A 21,084-nucleotide genomic window follows, 5' to 3' on the forward strand; every position below is an offset into this window, starting at 1 on the left:
GGCAGAGAGAAAGCTGAGTGCTGAGTCAGCACCACATGGGAATAAAAAGGCATTCCAATACTGGATTCTGAACGTGAGCATCTTCAGGAAGATGCAGGAAAAGACGGAACCGAGAGTCCCGAAAAATCATGTACTACAAACATAACTTTTTTCTTCTTTTTTTTCTTTTTTCTTACATGAAGCCCTTGGTGCCTTCCTATTTGCCTTTTAAAATCTTTTTAGAACTCCAATACATTGGGTTGATCATTGGAGGTTATCATTAGCTCCCCGCTTTTCCTCTCACAATTGTCCCAAAATCAGGAGGGGACTCAGAGAGAATGTATAAAACACTCCTATAAAACACCAAGAAAAATGCAGATCCAGTAGGAAAAGAAAAAGGGCAAAAGACTTGAACAGGCACTTCACAGCCAGAACCGTCCAAATGGCCAATATACAAATGCAAAGGTGTACCATATTATGAATCATCAGTGAAATGCCAATTAAAACAACAGTGTGATATTACCACACAGTCAACAGAATGGCTAAAATGAAAATACACAGAATAAAAAAAACACGTATAGGCAAGGCTATGGCACAGCTATAACATTCATACACTGCTGGTAGGACTGAAACTTGGAACTGCTGCGGAAAGCTATTTGACGGTCTCTCCTAAGGTTGCATGTATGCAGTCCCTATATCTAGGGACCCCGTGCCTTAGGTCTACAGCAAGAGAAATGCATGATATGCCAACACCTGAAGACATGTACAAGAATGGTCATAGCAATTTGTCTATGATGGTCCCAAACTGGAAACAACGCAACAGCTCATCAGTGGTAGAACATACAGATAAACCGTGGAACAGTCACACTACAGACAGCACTGAGGATCAGCAGAATACAAACGCACCCCACAGTACGAATGAATCCCACAGACAATGTTGAGCGAAGCAGACACAAAAGATGACATAATATATAGGGTTTTGTATATACAAAGTACAAGAATAGGAAAAGCTAACCTATGATATTAGAAGTCAGGATAATGGTTACCTTTGGGGGGATAAGTGCAAGGGGACAAGGGAGGTCTCAGGGCAAGGGTAATGCTCTATTTCTAAGGCTGGTTATGTCAATGTGTTCAAGGGGTAAACTTGTAATATATGTACCTTTTGGTATGCATGTTATACTTCAGTGGAAAACTCAAATATTTTTTTGAAGTACTCCAGCATGAACAATAAATGTCACAGATACATTGTTTTAGGCTGAATTGTGACTCCCTCACAAATTCCTGTGTTGAAGTCTTACCCCCCAGTACCTCAGAATGAGAGTGCATTTGGGGACAGAGTCTTTAAAGATGTAATTAGGTTAAAATGGGGCCATTACAGTGGGCCCTCATCCCCTATGACCACGTATCCTTACAGGACACAGACAACTAAACAGAGGGACAAGCATGGGAGGACACAGTGAGATGGTGGCCATCTGCAGGCCAAAGAGAGAGGCCTCAGGAGAAACCAAACCTGGTGACCTCTTGATCTTGGACTTCTAGCCTCTAGAATAAGAACGAAAATAAATTTCTGTTGTTTAAGCCACCCCAGTCTGTGGTCTTTTGTTTGGCCACTTGAGCTGACTGGGACAACCACCTTGGTTATTTGTGGCCTCCTCTTATACAGGGTACTGAGATCTAAGCACTTCCATGGGAGGTAAGAGAGGCTTGAGCTGCACGGGTGACAGGGAAGTGGTGGATCGGAGGTGGGAGACTGCTCCTCTCCCCCAGCATCAGCTGCAGGCTGCTCCTGGCTTTTCCATCATTCCAGAACACTCTCTGGCTGAAGAAAAAGGGAGCAAGCCACTTCCTAAGGTAACTTTGCTGGCTTCCCATCTCACAGCAGTCACAATAGTCAGAGCTCCAGGATTTTTGTTTGAATGGTCGCAGAAATTTTTATGGCTAGAAGAGACAACAGGTGCTCCCATCCAGCTTTCTGGATGAGAATGAATGAGGAAATGAGCAAACAAAGGTCCAGAGAAGCTAGGAAGCTTGCCCAAAGTCACACAGCTAGTTAATGGTAGAGCCAGGGCTAAGTCTCCTCCCACACTCCGAGTTCAAGACCAGGGCTTATGCACAGAATCATTTTGCCTTCCTATCTTTGGAGGGTAGGATGAGCGGTGGGGGGAGGGGGGGGTAGATTTAGCTTCCTTCCTATGCTTTAACTTTGTCCCTGCCTTTTAAAGCTGCACCTATACAAGCTTATCATCTCTCACATCCCCTCTTCACTCCTCCCTCAGTCCCCGTTCAGGATTTCCTGGAAGAGTCTGAAATCTAGAGTCCAGGGTTCTGGGTTCTTCCATCTGTATGGCTTCAGGCACATCACTGAAATGCTGTGTGGAGGGTTCTTCATCTGCCCAGTGGGCACCTGCTACCCTCTGGGTGGCTGGACAAGTCTCCCCGAAAACTCTCCCCCACCAGGGACTAGGGGGTCAGTGAGCACAGAGTTGGGTAGAGTGATCCTTTCAATGCATATCCCTTTCACCTCCAGCCTGAGCTCTGGGACCAGGCTTCTCCAATACTGGCACTCCTAGAAGGGGCTGGAAACAGACAAGCAACCTCTTATTTAGGATGAGGGAACTAAAAGGCCACAATGGATTGACTTGTCCAAGGCCCAGATCAGGGGCTTTATAAATTCAATCATCACAATAAACCTTGGAGGCTGGGCATCATTCAACCCACTTGAGAGACAACATAGACTTGTCCAAAAACGCCAGCTAGATGGGCTGGGACCAGGGTTTAATCCTGCCTCCACCACACTCACATAATCTCCTGTACCCCAACTGCCCTAATCCCTGATTTGCACCTCAAAATGGCAACTTGGCAAGGATTAGTATAGATGAGCCATGTGCCCAGGACTATAGGTGGTAAGAGAGCGCTCAGGCCCTGCTTGTCCCACAAAGGTCTGGCAGTAGTGACGACAAAACGGCCTCCTTTGGATGAATCAATTGGATAACAAGGCAGTACTTATCACAAATCAGAATGTGCTGCTGACCCGCTCCGCCTGTCCTGCTCAGACCTTGGGCACTGACAGCTCTAGACACCAGCACAGCGAGCTGTGAGCTCTAAGTCACGGACATCTGCGGCAAGCCAATGACACTCTTCTTTCCCTGCTAATGTGCTCTTTGAGAGACACTTCGGTAATGAGCTAAGGGAATTCACCCGAGCTCAGGGACCAGCTTTCAGCTGGCCAGCTCTGGACATGCAGCAGGAACTTGGAAATCTTCCAGTGGCAGCTCAGAGAGGGGCTCTCGGGGCTGGGGCGAGGCCAGGTAACAGCTGCGGCCAAAGGAAAACCGCTGAAGCAGAAGAGATGCATAGTAGGCTTTTCCAGATTTCTCTGGAGAGTGGACATATCAAAAATGCAAAGGCTGTGGTTTGATGAGTTAAATAGGACCCACTGGTGACAGAGAAATAAAGAGGAAAAAATGGGGTGATGGCAAGTGTCTTGGCACAAGCCAACAAAGCAAACTTGGCTCCAAGAGACACTGCAGGGTGGGTGGGGGAAGACTTACTGCAGAAGCAGGAATCCCCCTTCTAGACCTTCCCTGTCTGATGTAGAGTAACTGGGGGAAAATAAGGGGGGCTCTGAGCTACACAGGTCCCCCAAGTGGTGAGGCATGGGTGCTATGGGGCAGTGTTTGCAGTGAGCCTGGGGACAGCACGGCCTCTAACCTCCACAGTCCCAGGAAACTGCAATGGAGAAAGGGACATGGGAACAGTGGGGGGAGATGCTTGAGTGGGTTGTTAGAGGCCCTCTTCCCTCCCCAGGGTGTCCCTTGCATGACTACGTCACAGACAAAATGGTGTTGAGAAGCCCTGGCACAGAGCATCCTGGGAAAACCACCCATGCAAAGGGCCTACTCATCTGAGGCCCTAAGCGGGCATCTTGTGACCAAGTGTAGGGGGGGGGGGGGGCTCCTGTGTCAGGAGGGACCTGTGTTGGAGGGAATGGGTACACACGGGACAGCAGGCTACTTACGCCCTGCATCTGGGCAACTTTGTTGTGAAATGTCCAGCTGGGCAACGGGCCCCTGAGCACCAAGTGCTTCAGCACTTCTAAGGACCCAGAACAAGGTTGTGGCTGACTCAGGAGAGGAGGCCCCCAGGCCCCTGATGTCCTCTCCAAGCTCACAGCCGTACTTAGCTGGCAGAGTCCAGGATGAACAGAACTTGTCCCTGTCCTAAAAGTGTGAACTCAAGTCGACACCAGGACACAGTCAGCAGATGACAAGGGCAAAGCTCCATCAAACCTGAACAAGGGCTGAGATGACCAGGTGTGCTCCCATCATGCATCCATCCAAGACACATCAGTGCCTGGCACTGCTTGCCCCGCCCCTGCCCTGGCCGCACCCAAGGCCATGGGACTGTGCCCACGTAGAGGTTAGGGAGGGAGAAGGGCATCTTGTGAACAGCCAGGGGAAGGACCGGAGGGCAAGAAGGCCATGGGAATTGTGTGATGGCAAGGGAGTCCTAGAGGGAGAGGGGTTTGCCCCTTCCTTCCCTGACCACGAGGAAAGACATAGGACGCACATGGGTTCTCAGGAACTCCTGGTCTCGCTTGGGCAAGGGACGAGTACTGAAGGCTGCTAGAGTCTGCAGCAAGACAGGCTCAGCACAGAGGTGACAGAGTACCCAGGACTCCTAAAGCAACTGATTTCTGGGGGCCACAAGGAGCTCTTCTCCCTCTGGCCTGTGTGTACTGTCTGGCTGCTTCCTTGACCTCTTTGCACGGGGCTACTGTTGCTTGCCGTAAGAGTTGGGTTCTTGGAGCCTGAGGGCAAGGAAGTTAGTTCCACCTTACTGCTGGGACTTGTGTCAGCGCTGTGGCCTGGAGACCTGCACTACCTCACTCCAGCCAACAGCATAAGAAGCCTGCGACAGGGACACTAGTCACTACTGTCAGACCTTCCACTGGCTTCCTTGGTCATCCTGCCCAGGGCCTGGGATGCTGCCCACACTGCTGGCTGGCCACTGAGGACACAGGTGTCCCAATCCTGCTGCAAGGAGACGTTGAGCCCTGCACACAAGATGGGCTTTGTGTGCCTGGCAGTGACCCCAAGCCGGGCCACATTGACCGCAAGTCCAGAAGAAAGTATACTGGGCAGCAGGACCTGCATCAGGAACCTGGCACCCTGGAAAAGCACCTGGTGGGCCCCAGCAGCCAGCATCTCAACTGGCCGCGGCCTGAGGGCTGGGAGCCTATGCCCTAGGCCAGCCCGTTGAGGTCGTGGCCACCACTTGCAGGTGCTGTGCCCCTGGGCTGTGTGCCTCTGGCTGTACCGAGACTCCCAGGGAGCACCGCAGGCTCTGGGCAGGTGTCTGCCCCAAACCAAGGACACACACAATGGCGGGGGGCCCTAAGGTCCCACCTGGTAGGTTCCAGAGGCTATTGGTGCCCCTGGCCACCTTCCCACCTTCTAAAGGCCCCTGGTTCCAAGGGAGCTCAGTGGCCACTGGCCAACAGCCTGACACTAAGTGAAACTGGCCACTGAAGGCATCGTGAGTCTTGACACAGGCGATGCTCAAGATAGAGGAGGACCGGAGTGGAGCGGGGTGGGAGGTGAACAGTAAGCCCGGTCTGTGCCCTGACGCCCCACAACCCACTCGGTATGCTTCTCAAGTAGGGAGGGGGCTCCGTGAGCCCCCTGCTCCAGGATGGTCCACACCCCTCCCAGGTGCCCCAGCCCAGGCCAGCCCCCATCGTCCATCGGCCTTGATTCCCCTGGGTTCCTTGGCACCCACACAAGCAGTTGCTATGTACTTAGCACTTCTTTACTCTTTGTCCCCATTTAGTCATAATAGAAGCTGTGTTCTCAATCTATTGCCACATTTATGATCCAGAAAGCCCTCATTTCCTGCAATAATCTTAAGTGACAATTCAAGGCTAAATGTACTTTCATGTTTTCTAATGCTTCTAAAGCAACATCTCGAAAGTATAATACAGCCCCTGAAATTACTAGTCTGAATGAAAGAGGGGATGAACAACTCGAAAACTAAATGAAAATCTAGCAAATTGATCTGAGGCTGAAATGATGAGGTTCACTAAGTTCCAGTGATGTCAGTGTGAGAATGCTGGGGTGACCTTTGCCAGGTGGCCAGATGGCCGGGTTGGTGGAGCAGACACTTAGGGCATGTGGAAAAAAAGAAGGCATTCATGCGCTATTCATCAGGGAGGAGACAGCCAGAATCTTCTCATCTGGCCTTTCTCAGGGTGGGGAAAGGAGGGGCACATCTGGGGGGAAGCAACCCCCTAAACCAAGGAGCAGAGTTTTAGAGAAGAACCACAGCAGGGGAGTAGAGAGAGGGCAGGCAGCCCTGAGCCAGAGAGAGCCTGCTTTCTCCGTCTAGAGGTGGTTCTCCACTAATTCCATTCATTTTGCTCAATGCTTACTCTACACCTGATTTATTTCCAGCATTACTCCTACGTAACAGAGGGACGCCCTGAGGCTCAGAGAGGTTAAAAGATTTGTGCAAGGCCCCAGAGAAAGCTGTGGGGCCTGTGTGTGAACTCTGACAGAAGTTAAGAGTTTATGCTCTTCTTTTACAGTGAAGAAAATCTGACTCTTTAAGAAGTATTTAAGTATAAAAAGACTTTCGTTAAAAATAGTAATAACTCAGAGAACAAATTAAAAGATAAACTGGGGAAAATATTTCCTATACCTATGGCAAAGAGATGCCTAATTTACCCAATATAAAAAGAGCTCTTAGAAATCAATAGGGGCAGACGAATAGCACAAAAGAAAAATAGACAAAGGCTGTGAATAAGCAATGCCAACAGCAATAAACATACCAAAAAATAGTTAACTTTACGAATATATGAAAGAAATGTAAATCAAAGCAGCAGTTAAGTCTCATCTGCACCTTTCACAAAGGTTTTAAAGATTGGTAATACAGTGTTAACTTCAGGTAATGAATAGGGAGGGGGCATTCTTATTCACTGTTTAAAAAGAAAATCTGCTTAGCCCCCTTGGAGGCAACTTTGTAGTAGCCTCCAAAATCCAAAAGCACATACTAGTTTCCCCAAGAACTTCATCTCTAAGACTCCAAGCCAGAAAAATAATTTCTCAAATGTGCAAGTATTTTAGTATGAGGAAGTTCACGGCCAGAAAATATTACAACCCAAATATCCAGCAACAGGGGATACTTAATAATTATGGTCCATCTACACGTAGCTGTTGAGCCAACTCTGTATGCATGGCAATAGACCAAGATCCCATTATGCTGTTAATGGTTCCATTAACAGAAAAAGAGAATCCACAAAACATATGCATCGTTCATGCTATTGGAAAAAATCAGAGAAATGAGTCCATGGATAGATGTGTATCTGTGCATTTGTGTTTGTGTATGGAAACCTCTGGAAGAAGGAGCATCAGGCTCCACAGTGGACACCACTGAGCAGCAGAATCTGAAGAGGAAAAGGGAGTTTCAATTTCTGCTTTGTATACTTCAGTGTGCTTTGATTCTTTAAAACTACTTTATTGAGACAAACAGAACATTCTCCAGGAAGGTGGTAAAAGCAGCCCAAAGTTTATACCTGGTACCACCAGCACACAGCAGAGAAGCACTAAAGCAAGCCCTCTCTCTGCCTGCAAGGAGCTCCTAGTGGGTCAGAAGTGGACTTGTATTCAGAGACAAACAACTCTACCACAGGAGAGCCCACAAAACCGAAAGAAGACCCATGGCAAGAGAGAACGACTGCATTCTGTAGAAGGTAAGGGGGAAAGTGAAAGGCTGAAGAGAGTTTCTTAGAGAGGTGATGCTCACAAAGAGCCTTGAGCCCGAAGGAGGATTTTGCTGGTTGAAAAGGAAGAAAAAGGTATCCAGGAGGGGAGGACACAGCAAGGCACTGAGAGAATGTCCTGTGACATTTCACTGAGCAAAGCCAAAGGGACTGCTCATTCTTTGGTCTAGACCTGGGCTAAAAATAGCTGAGTTAAGTCAGCCCTAATGAAGGCAGGGCTGCTGCCGAGCAGAGGGGATACTGACAGATGGGCTGAGCAGAGAGAAGGTTGCCCCCCTTGCAGAAGGGGTCCATGGAAGCTCAGCTCGGCCCACCATCACCGGCTATGGCCCACGCTTGAAGCCTGCTGTCAACAATTCAAATTGCAGAGTGGGGCTGCTCTGACCTTCCCTTTGCTCACCTCCAGAATCTCCTCTCTACACTTCTTTCTTGGGCCCCTTGCCTCCCCCTACACTCAAATCCCTGCCACTGAAAAACTCAACGGCTTTACCTCATGTGGTCGCAGATGCCATCGTGGGCATGAATGCTAGGGTGTCCAACAAACCTGGGCCAAATTCTGACTCCTCTTCTTCCTCCATAGGCAAAGAACAACCTCTTCTAGCTCAATTTCTCATACACAAAACTGCGTAACACAACCGACCTCACAGGGCTGTTGAAGGAACAATAAATCATCATCAAGAGAGGACCTTGCCCAGAATCCAGCACATACCAAACTCTCAACGAATAGCTCTCATCTACGGGGGGAGGCAGAGCAGATAAGGACTCAGGAAACCATCCAGGTTTCAGTGGAAGGATTACAGGGAAGGTTTTCTGCATTCCTGTCAGCCTCACCATGATTACTTAATCTGTATTGAAGGAACACCTGCTTAAAACATTTGGGTCCAAACCAGGGCTAGAAATGGGGTGAGGTAAGAATGGTGCCTGGGGAGAAAAATTAAGGAGGCATGCTGCTCTCAGGTCAGTTCAAGTGCAGAGTCAGCACCTGGGAGTGAGTGTCTCCTTAAATTTTCCATACGGGGTGCCTAGCTTGTCTTCCCCTAGTCCTGATCCAGGTCAAAACAGTGGCTTCTAAATGAACTTCTCAGCAGCGGGGCTTGAGTTAAACAGTGAGACTGCTTCAGGGAGAAGCCCTGCCTGGATAGACACGCTTATGTAAGGGTGAGAGGACAGGTGGGTGACTATGGTTATAATTAGTGGCTTAGCAAGTCTGGAGCAAGATTTCCTATCTCTGAGCCCCACCCCCCATCTCCCCGTTAAATGGCCCTGCCCCCTTCTCTGCAATTCTCTACTCAGCTGGTATTAACACATCTCAGGCCTTACTCTCTCCAATAAAGCACAGGCCGCTGTCAGGAGCTATCCTGCTGCCTGGCTCATCTCAGTGGGGCGGAACTGAGTTTTTAGACGAGAAGGCAATGTGCAATGATGCCTTCTAGAAAGGCATGCGAGTTGAAAGTAACACCAAAGAAGGGGCGGGGCTCCAGGTGAGAATGAAGGAAGGAAAGTCACCTGCCCTGTAGGAGATGAAGTAATTCTGGAGAAGCAGCCTACAGAGCTTCATTCTGTTTTTCAAATGCATGCAATGGAGGTCTCTGGGTTGTGAGCTCATGGTTGAGTTATCACAGTTCCTGATGACAGATCATGAAAAATAGGTTTTTCCCAAGCTCTTTCCAGGTCCCTGCCCATACGATTAAATCCATGGGGTCTGAAAACTTAAAAATTCACCTCTCAAATTTTTAAATGGCAAAGCAACAAGACTAGGGTGAACAGAGGGGCAGACAAGGAGAACCAGGAAGGGAAGAGATGCATGGGTCGAGGGAAAGGTCCTAAGATAGAAAGCAACTTTAATTCTGAGGAGCAAAGAGTACCAAAGAGTTTTTAAAATTAAGATAAGTAGTATTGATTCTTGGAGCATGAAAAGTATCTAGCCTGAGTGTTCTGGAGCTCCTGTGGTTTAAGACGAGGATTTAAGGGGTGCCTGAGTGGCTCAGTTGGTTAAGCGTCTGCCTTTAGCTCTGGTCATGATCCCAGGGTCCTAGGATCGAGCCCCATGTCCCTCTCCCTGCTCTGCGGGGAGCCTGCTTCTCCCCTCGCCCTCTGCCTGACACTCTGTCTGCTTTTGCACTCTCTGTCAAATAATGTCAAATAAATAAATAAAATCTTTTTTTAAAAAAGACGAGGATTTAAGAAAGCCACCCAGAACACTGCAATTCTGGGTGGGTGAGGAGAATTGTGAGGAGAACTGACATCGAGAGGGGCTTCTGGGCAAAAGAAAATTCACACTGAACTAATTAGGTCTGCCTTGAGGCTTATAATTCTGCAGTACGAGTAACACAAATTGCTACCCAAGTCATTCTGTACGGACCTCGGTTTCATGTAGCGAGAGCCATTCATCCACCAATTCATTAATTTACTCATTCACTTTCTCACACCTCTGTTAGGTGTCTAAGGAGAGGTAGACACTGTGTGAAACACCGGAGATACACGCATAAAAGATTTTTGCCCTGAGGACATCATGATTTGGTGGAGAAGAGAGATAACTCAACAACTTCCATAGACCCTGATATTGAGGAGGACCACACTTCAGTATCCAGGAGGAGGAGGAGGAGGACGAGGATTTGGATGAATATAAGGCTGACAATAAGCTAGCATATATGCAGTGCTTATGATATGCCACACAGTGTGCTAAGTGACGGTGATATAGCAACAGTGTAGCGTCTCTGCCCTTTAAGGGCCTATCGTTCAGCGAAGGAGACAAACTCATAAGCCAGCAATTTCAGCCTAGTGTCCTAGGGCTGTGCTCTATCACCTCAGATGGTGGGCAATGCCCACTCCCTCCACCCAGTCTCAGAAGGACCAATGAAGTCTCCCTGAAGAAGGAAGAGTGAGCTGAGACCTGAAGGGTACATGAGTTTTACCTAAGTAAATCAAAATAGGGAGGGTTTTCTGGGTGGATATAACACTACTTAGCTAGAGAACTTAAGGTTTTACAGACATGTTTGTTACTCTTGCACAGGTGTCTATTTGGAGCATGACAAAGCTGGAGCAGGTAGCCAGTGCAACAAGACGAGAAATAAAAAGAAAAACGATTGAAGAGGAACAAATAAAACTCTCATTATTCACAGAATACATGATCGTATACAGAAAATCCAAAAGCTTCTATGGAGAAACTGTTCGGATTAGTAAATGAATTTCATAAAATCCCTGCATACAAAGTCAATTTTAAAATGGTAAAAAAGAATTTCAAAAAATTGGACATCCCAAAATAATTTTTTTAGATATTGGTAAGACCTCTACACCGAAAACTTTAAAATATTAATGAAAGAAATTAAAGAAGGCCTAAATAAAAAGGTGTATACCATGTTCATGGATTGGGAAACTCAATGTTATTAAGATATAAATTCCTTCCAAATCAATGTGAGATCAACCAAAATCCCAGCAGGTATTTTGTAGATATTTACAAGCTGATTCTAAAATATATATAGAAATGCAAGAAGCTAAGAATAGCCAATGTAATCTTGAAGATGAGGAAGATAAAGGACTTACGCTACCAGATATTATGACCTATTATAATAATACTTAAAACTGAATGTATTAGTACATGCATAGAGAAGCTGACCAACAAAACAGAAAAGATCCAGAAATATACTTACACATATATGGTCACCGGATTCATGACAAAGTAACATTTCAGAGCAGTAGATAAAGAATGGATTTTTTTTTTAAGATTTTATTTATTTGACAGAGAGAGACAGCCAGTGAGAGAGGGAACACAAGCAGGGGGAGTGGGAGAGGAAGAAGCAGGCTTCCCAGCAGAGCATGGAGCCTGATGTGGGGCTTGATCCCAGGACCCTGGGATCACGCCCTGAGCCGAAGGCAGATGCTTAACGACTGAGCCACCCAGGTGCCCCATGGACTTTTTAATACATGAGGCTTGATCTATTACATCTTCAAATAGCAAAGATAAATCTTGTGCCTAACCTGAAACCATACACAAAAATAAATTCTGGAACGACGGCTAATCCAAATGAAAGATGTCTTTAGAAGGAAGCATAGAAGTATATCGAGCCCTGGAGCAAGCAAAGATGTCTTTGCACAAACTGAATGAAAGAGGATCTGATTAAAACCACAGGCTCAGATAATTAAAAATGCACCTCTCATGTCAGCAAGTAACAAACCGACCAAGACTCATTGGGAGTCAAAGGAGCAGGAACAAGGGAGGAAAGAGATGCATGGGTCTAGAAGAAGTTCCTGAGATGGAGAGAAAACTCTCATTTCTAGTAAGGAAAGAAAGCAGAGGAACGTGAAAAAGATGTTTGAGTCTGGTGTCAAAAAGCAAAAAAAAAAAAAAAAATTTATCTGGCCGGAGCTCCTGTAGTTTATCATGGTCAATGCAGGGCATTGCGACACTGGATGGTTATAAAGAGGCACAAGTCAACCATGAGCAGGATGAGCTTCTGGACAAAGGAAAAGCACACTGAACCATGTATCTGCTTGTCTTTAGGCTGATAATTCTGCAATATAAGTATGCACGGAGACGAAAACCCCAGTTTGGGTCATAAGGGCATCCAATTGATTCAGCGTGATAAAAGCTAATGCCTCGAAAGACACTTCACTAATTGCCCCTGAGGAAGGAAAATGGAAGATGTTGACTACATGTAGATACCCACAGAAGGAAATTACTTTAAAACAAATCAAGCCAAATTCAATAATTGATATTAATTTGGGTCCCATGTGCTGAGGGCACAGGGAGTCAGGGTGTTCTGAGGATAGAGTGACATTTTCAGATCAAGTTTCTTAGAGGAGGGGTGCTCTCAGCCATGTCCTGGAAGAAGTTCCTGCTTTGCAAATCAGTACACTAGGTCTTCGAGCAGCCTTCAGAGCAATTTCCCAGGGGGAAAAAAAAATTGGTCCTAACAACCAAAAGAGATGGATGGAGAAGCTTCACTGACCCAAGCTGAGACATGCAAATGACTTCATCTCTCCCCAGTTTTCTGAGGCTTACTAATTTCTCAAACTTGCACTTGCTCTGTTGCTAGAAATAAAAACTAAATCAAGTGATAGACTGCTTCTAGAAAATGGTAAAGGGGAAAGAGCACTTTACCTGAGTTACTTTCAACTTGCCAACTTGGCCATCCGTCTTCACCACCTGGCATGGTGGGAAATCTTTGACAGCCAAGTAAAAGAGGCCTAATAAATCTAGAAGCCAGTCCTTCTGCGGCTCTTTAGGTTGCCAGAAAAGAAAAATCACAGGATGCAGCCACCAGGGGAGCAAGCTGGAAGTGACAGATTTCCCTGTACCATGTTCTTCCATAAGGACTTAGGAAGAGACACTTTGCCCTGACTCAGGACACAGGAAGCTGGGTGCTTCGAAATCTTGCAGACTGTACTATGGGGAAGTAAATAGTATGGCCGAGACTGCTAACTGACCCTCAAGGGGCTACATTTCTCAGCCTCTCTAGAGGTCAGGCAGGGCCACGTGATCTAGCCAATGACATGAAAGCCAATGACATGAAAGCAGAGGTCATTGCACCCCCTCCGGTCCTGGCCCTGGAAGGTTCCTACACTCAGTATTCCATTCTAACCCCTTCTGTTGTCCTGATTCAGTTGAGCTCAATGACTTTGGGAGCCGTGTGTTGACTATGGCAAACTCCCAAGCAGGAAGGATCATCACTTGGGGAGCCTGCTAACAGGAACAACGCTTTGGGTTTTACATGAGGGAGAAATAAACTTCGATCTAGCCATGATACATTTTGGAGCTGTTTGTTACAGCGGTTAATGTTTTCTTAATTGATACAGAATGTTCCTGCATAATGACTATGTCTAGAACATTTGGGTGATTTGACAGTTTTGGTATGGAAGCCAAGGCCATTCTGGACTGTTAGCGCTGAACAAAAGAAAAGAATAAACCCCAAGGAGCACATAAGCATTTAGAGTCTCTGGACCTGACAGAGGGTCTGTGACCAAAAGGAAGAAGTTTTCCCATTCATTCAACAGTGCAGTGAATGAGGGAGGCAAGTAACCAGATTGTTACCACGAATGCATTCAGAGTCACAGGAGATTCAACTCATAGTCTTGCAAAATAAGGAAAGGCTTTCCAGGCGAGAGATGTTTGAAGTTAGTCTTGAAGAATGAACAAGCGGGGACCAGGTAGAGATGAGAGAGGAAGAGGGGAAGGGATGGAGCTGTAGAACAAGAAAATAGAACCCAGCAGCGTTGTTTTGAGGGTGTCCCTGGCAGGGCGAGAACAGAGGGTATGTTAGCAGAGAGTAGCAGCGGGGCCCCAACTAGGAGGGGGCTGCTGAGATTCTGACCAGGGAGGAGGGGGACAAATCAAATCACTAGGAGGAGCCCAGAGCCAGCTCACAGTCAATGCCCCAGAAGCGCCCCCTGCTGGAGGGAGGCTGCAAGGGGCAGGTGGAGCCCACCTGACAAGCCTTCTAGAATTGGGATTAAGAATACTGATTTAGAAGTTAAACTGGACCCAGGTTCCAAATCCAGTCGTACTCCTTGATCCCTAACTATAGGACTTTATACAAGTGACTTCACCTCTCTAAGCTCTTTTCCCATCTGTAACAACCAGGCAACTACCATTGTTCTCAAAGCTTTGCACGAGCTAACATCCATGAAGCCCATAGCACGGTGCTTGGCACATAGTAAGTGCCCAGTGAAAAAGGGCTCTTAGTATCCTGACCAGGGAAAGTGCTTGGCCTGACAAATTGGGGAGGGATGTGGCTAACAATGAGGAAAAACGAACCAATCCCTCCCCTTGCACCCCCATTCTGATCATCTGGGCAGAATACAGCACATCTGACCTCTAAGGATCCCGTAACTTGCTTACCACAAATCCATTATCTGCTACCCTGTGTCCTCTCACAGCTGAATTTCAAATAAAGCATCCCAGGCACCTTCGTACCATGTGGCACGCTGGGGGGAAAAAAGAAAAAAAGAAAATCCTCTCTCTGCTCCCTAAACAATAGCACCCCCTACTCTTGCTTATTTGTTTCTCGCCTATTTATTTATTGTGACGGCCTCTTTGGCCCCTCGATGCTGACGGGGCCTCCTGAAACACTGCTGGGAGATCAATCACGAAAACCCGGGTCTGCACCGCGGCGCTCAGTAACGAGCTACCCCATGCCGGGAAAATGCCATCTCAAGTGCCCATCGATTCCCCCCCGCTCCCCTCGGGCACCGCCCCAGCTTCGCAGCTGGGCAGCTAATGGCTGCATGAGGGAGAGCTGACCCCCTATGCTCCCGCGCCCCAGCAGGGGCCCCGGGGCAGCCCAGTGGCTGGGAAATGAATAAATGCGCTGCTTGCGGGGTGGGCTTTCTGGTTGGAGGCGTTCGGAGGAGCGGCGGTCATTTGCACCTGCTTAGCGGTGGCCCGCGTGCTCCACTGGCAGCTGGAGACAGGGCCGCTCGGCAGGCCGGCGTTTGAACTGTAAACAGCCCTTTGACAGATGACAGGGTCTTCTAGAGCTGCTTCAAAAAGGTAACAGTGGGACCGAGACCTACACAGGAGAGGGCCTGACAGCAAGGAGCGGACGAAATCGGGCCTGGAAATGATAGAAGCCAGGAGACCTGGCGTTCAGAAGACGAGCGAGCACAGGGGCTCCCTTTGTGACAGGCAGGACTCTGTGCGACAATTTAACCAGTCTAACCAGGGGCCCCCAACACGCCCCCACCTCTGCTGCCCACTTCCCGAAATTGATGTCAAGGAGGGGTTTCATTGTTGTCCTTGTTATCATTAGTTTAAGTATAATCATCTGCCGAAAAATAAAACTCAACTGCCTCCTCGTCAGCAAGTGACTTTTACTTCTTTTCAAGTGATGGGCATTATTTTTCTCTTTAAATCGCTGATCTTCCAGTGGGGGGAAAGGGGGAGATTTAATTGCATGGAACTGTAGATCATATTTCTCCTCTCTGGAGATTTCATTATATGCCTGAAACCAGAGAATTGCTCTGCCACCTCTTGCCTTCTCTTCCAGCTATTTCTGGGTTTTAATAATTATTCATTAATTGCACACTATGATAAGATCCTCACTGTTTTGAAACATTCTCCCTCTGGCCTCCATACTATTAAAGACCCTGATTGCCTGCCAAGAGCGTAAAATTAAAAATCAAAGCACTACCTCTGGAAGGTTTAATACATGCCATATTGAAAGAGTTTTTGCAGCTTACAGCCATTTTATTCCGTCAGCAGCTCGAGGGAAAGGGCGACTCCATGTTGAAATTGTTCTCCTTTGAAACATAAGTCAACAGGACCAGCATTGGGGGAATTTTTCTCACAGCTGTTATCTCCTTCGGATGAGCAGCTTGTTTCCCCAGATAAAATTTGCCTCTTGCTGATGGCAGACCTCAAGGATAACTTCAGACTGCAGGAGAGAACCTCCCTCAAGGTTCTCTAAATTATAGACAAGCATCATTTTAAAAGGGCAAATTCCACTCAGACTGGCCCCGGAGGCAATTAGAAATAGAACTGCAGACATTTTCCTGCAAAGCCTAAAGCCACCCTGCCTACTCCTCTCACTCTAACTCTGTGTTTCTTACTCCTTCAGGGCTGAGCGAAGGATTGACTTTCTGGTCAACCCAATAAATGTTACACAGGGTTCATTCAACATAGGATGAATGAATGCAGAATCAATGAATGAATATAGAAACAGTAAAGGATGCGTAAAAGCACAAGCCAGAATTTCTAAACAAAACAAAACAACATCTTGCAAATTTTGCAATTACTGTCACCTACTAAAATCTATAGCCCAGAGCGAGCTAATACTTGAAATACAAAATAAGACCCAAATCACTTTTACATGCATACGCTCTCTGCTTCCTTTTCATGATCATGGAAGCTCTCATCCATATCGCCCTTGGCCTTTCAATAGCTTTCTCAGATAAGGAGTTGGTAGAGAAAATTATACAGGCAGATCAGAGCAAGATCTCATTGAACTGTTTGTCCCTGATGGTGGCAAATCACTGCCTTGGGAAGGGAGTGGTGGCATCCTCTGTCCCCAGGCCCCACTCGTGTATTCACCCACCAAAGAACATTCTGGGATTCCAGAAAGAAAGTTGGGGCTCCAAGATCCCAAGAGTGACTTCATGGCTCAACAAGATTATTTTGGCTGACCGGAGAGGACAGACAGGAGGAGAGAGAGAACAGTCTAGATTGTAAGAATAGAAATTGGGCATCCACTAAATACTTTTTTTAAATTTCAACCATTCCAACCTTCCGTTGCTTCCTCTACCAGTAGAAAACACTCGAACACCCACCACCTGAGACCCCTAAGATCTAACGCAGCACAAACTCTCTACTGGCCAACACGAATTCTCTCCTCCAAAGAGAGCTTATTTTAACTCTGAACAAGCATGGCTTTGATCCATGAATTTGCTCATATCATAGCTCTTCTACTGTCAATATCTTCCCTTCTTGCCTCAACCACTCCACTTTACCCTTGCTTCCAAGTGAGACTCAAGTCTTCTCTCCTCTAAGAGAGAGACTCAGCCCATGAGTCTTCTCCGAGGAGCTTTCCTCAAGGCCTACAACCGTATCTTTAGCTCACACCCTCAACACCTTCTCCCACAGAAAACCTTGCAAACCCACAAGGGGAGGCCCCAGCAGCCCTTGTTCTCACAACCACCTGCCCTGGCAAACACCCCTCTGGGATGCTACTACCCCGGCCTTTGTCTCCACCAAATTTTTAACATTTGTCTCACTTCCCCATCTGCGTGGACCTCTCCCATCTCACCTAACTCATGTCCCCACCATGGTATACTGACCTCGTACTTCCCACCTCCTTCTTATTGGAACAGACCCGTGGCTCCCCCCAAGCAGATGTGACTTTATAAAGACTCAAAAAGGCAATGCCTCAGAATGAGGAATGTCTTGCAAAGGATGAAACTTCAGAAATGGTGCCGGACAGGTCTCATGAAATACAAGTGCCTTCCCACTTTCCCATGCAGAGGACTCATTTATCAGACATGTCTGAAGTTACCTTTATTAAAGACTTACTCTGGCTGGGCATTGAACTAACCACTTCCCATGTTTTAGTTCAGTTAGCCGTCTCCACGAGTCTAAGATCGATAGTATTTTCAAGCTCATTTTATAAGGGAGGAAATGGAGGCACAGAGCAGTTGAGTAATTCACCTACGTCCACAGAGCTATTCACCTCTTGTCTGCGCAACCAGGATACTTATTCCCCTGTGTCACGATATAATTTTGATTTTTGCAGTTCCTTGGCCAAGAGGGGGGAGAAGAAGCCATCTGGGGAAGCAGCAGTTGCAGACGAGACCCTCTTTGGGGCTTCTTCCTCCTTATGTAATCCCCAAGCCACCCAGGCTCCCAGCTCCTCCGGGATGAGGCTTTGCACTCCCAGGCAGGGGAGGCCATTGCTAGGCCAGTCTGCCAGAGCTCAGATGACAAGCTCGCTAAATGGAAGTGACAGCCAAGCCCATGAATATGCTTGTAAAAAGACAACCCAGCATCTCAATTTAACTCCAAGAAAATTCAATTTCACCTGGGGAGCAATCTCCCTTTGGCCTCTGTTACCCTGCCCTGATGTCTCTCTTATTTAAGTGTGTGTGGCTAGAACCTTGCACTGCTTAGCAGGCTAAGTACCCCTCAGAGATTCATAACAGGGAGCAAGGCACTGCTGGATTCGTTAAATCCCACTGCTGAAAGCTCCAGTCCTTACCCAGGAACCCATGGTAGAAGACACATTTTTGAAACCACACTGAACAGAAAGGAACACTGGCCTCTGGGTTTCCTGCAGGCCTCCATCTTCCTTTGTATGCCTACATCTTTCTAGGCCACTTTGAAGCAAAGGACCAGAGAGATATGCAGAGTTTTCTGGACCTTTCTTGAGCGCAGAGATGCTTCAAGGACTTCCAATGTCACGTTCATTTGGTCTGTGCCAAGAACAACTGAGCCACTGCCCAGACCAAAGGGCCACGCCAGTGTCCCTGGAACATACTCATTCCTGCACCTCCGTCTTTGATCACAACGTTCCTTCTTGCCTGGGAGGTCCCCCCGCCTCCTCTTACCCCATCCCTACCTACCTCCTCTCATTTACCCTTTTCTGAAGACTTCTTCTCCCTGAAGCCATGTCTTCCTAACCCTATCCATCAAGAACCCTCAGGACTTCGAGAATATTCATAAGCTAACAGCACACTGGTGAGGGCACAAGGCCTGGCTTCAGGCTGCCTGGAATCAGACCCCAGCTCCACCACTTATGAATTACGTGACCTTGGGAACGTTTCTTTCCTAAGTACTCATTTTATGACACCTCAGCTTCTCCAAAAGTAAAATGAGTCAAACAGCACCCACATCATATGCTTTAAAGATTAAAGGAACAATATGTGAAGTGCTTAATATAATACCCAATACGTGGTAAACGCTCAATAAATATTGTCTAACATCATCTCTTGCCCTCCATACTCTACCCAGCCATGTGTCATCAGCTTCAGCTACATTAAGCTCCCCCTTGGCAAACACCATTCACTTCTACAGTCCTGTCTTCGTTTAATTTTCTTTGCCTGAAATCCTCTACTGCTGCTTTTCTGCCTAGCAAACTTCTAGTCATCCCATGCAGTCCAATTCACAAGGCCCTACTCTGAGAGGCCTTCCTTAAGCAGCTGAAACAGACTTGGTCCCTTCTTTATGTGTTCACAAAACTTTACACACAACCTTATACGTAAGAGGCACTTACCCTCTGCTTTATGGTTAGTTCTTTAAAAGTCTCTATCTGCCATCAAACCGCAGATCTCAAGAGATGAGTTACACGCATCTTTATGTCTGCAGCACCAAGCCCGGAGCTGTATGCTGGATTTAATTGGGTCCTTCTGTGTATAGGTTGTATTCTCTCCCCAGGATTGTTGGCTCAGCTTCCTGGGATGCCAAAGCCAGTGCCTTTTACGTCTTTATAGCTCAGAACGCACAGGTTTTTGTTGGTGATACTGAACGCCCTCAACAACCATAGCATCCGATACGCAGTTCTGAGAGAGACCATAGTTGACGTGACTCTTCCTTTTTTTTATTCAAAATCATTCTGGAAAGGGCTGATGGCCAATGTATCATGTGCCCATATGCCTGCCTGCCATGGAAAGAGAGAAGGAATGAGTGCGCCTAATGCTAAGACCAGTGGCCTGGTCAAGCAATGTACAGAACGCGCAGCTGGAGGAAGTGCCTTGATCCGACTGTTCTCACGTTGGAGAGAGTAGTTCACACGCACAAGGAACAGCCTGCGGCCCGGAGTAAAAGCAAGATCCCACAGGCTATGAAGAACACGGCAGACAAAGGAAGGTTGCACACTCAGTGCGTCTTGGCTAGGAGACAGGCTCTGCAAGCTGGAGGGTCCTAGGCTGGATTCTGACGTTCAGTCACACCGACACACCACAAATACACACACTTACACACGTGCCCATGCTCACAAGCGTGAGCCCATCTCTCCAGGTCTCTCTCTTCCCACACCCAGTGCTCTGCCATCACTATAATGCAGCTTTAAACAGCAGGCCTAAATCCCACAGTGTCTTCCCGGTCCTGGGCATGAATCAGCGGCCTTCACTGCTCGGAAGGCGGTAGGCATAAAAGGAGCTGGTCGTAAAGAATGTCAGCATTTCCGGCTCCCGATTTTAGTGGATTTCAACAACCCATTTCACACACACACACATGCACACCCTTTGTGATTACCTTTTGATAGGACCTCTGCTTAGCCAAGAGAACAGGAGTCTCCAAAGCGTAGACAGGGGTGAATGGCCCCTTGTTTGGGAAGACTCAGCAGTAAAGGAGAGAGCCAGATGTGGACAGACAGCATTCCTGGACAAACATGCCCAGTATTAAGAAGGATCCTTTTACCCATACACTGTGCAGGGATAGACTTACGGTGTTATTAAGAGAAACAAACTGAGGGCTTCAGGGGGGAGGGGGGTGGGGAAATGGGATAGACTGGTGATGGGTAGTAAGGAGGGCACGTATTGCATGGTGCACTGGGTGTTATACGCAAGTAATGAATCATCGAACTTTACATCAAAAAAATAAAAAATAGGGGCGCCTGGGTGGCACAGCGGTTAAGCGTCTGCCTTCGGCTCAGGGCGTGATCCCGGCGTTCTGGGATCGAGCCCCACATCAGGCTCCTCCGCTATGAGCCTGCTTCTTCCTCTCCCACTCCCCCTGCTTGTGTTCCCTCTCTCGCTGGCTGTCTCTATCTCTGTCGAATTAAAAAAAAAAAAAAAAATCTAAAAAAATAAAATAAAAATTAAAAATTAAAAAAAAAGTAAGTTTAAATGTCACCTCTTTGGGGAGACTGCCAACAGAGTGTGCCCACCTTGGCAAGGGG

The 21,084-nt window shown here is 47.3% G+C and overlaps 1 protein-coding gene across 1 annotated transcript in view; it reads right to left on the bottom strand.

Annotated features, from left to right (window-relative positions):
• GPR39 (G protein-coupled receptor 39) overlaps positions 1-21,084 on the bottom strand; it is a 191,980-nt gene that overhangs the window by 17,429 nt on the left and 153,467 nt on the right. The gene's annotated exons all lie outside the window — the stretch shown is intronic.

Source organism: Ursus maritimus, unplaced genomic scaffold (assembly GCF_017311325.1).
Source record: "Ursus maritimus isolate PB19 unplaced genomic scaffold, ASM1731132v1 scaffold_1, whole genome shotgun sequence".
Taxonomy (NCBI): domain Eukaryota; kingdom Metazoa; phylum Chordata; class Mammalia; order Carnivora; family Ursidae; genus Ursus; species Ursus maritimus.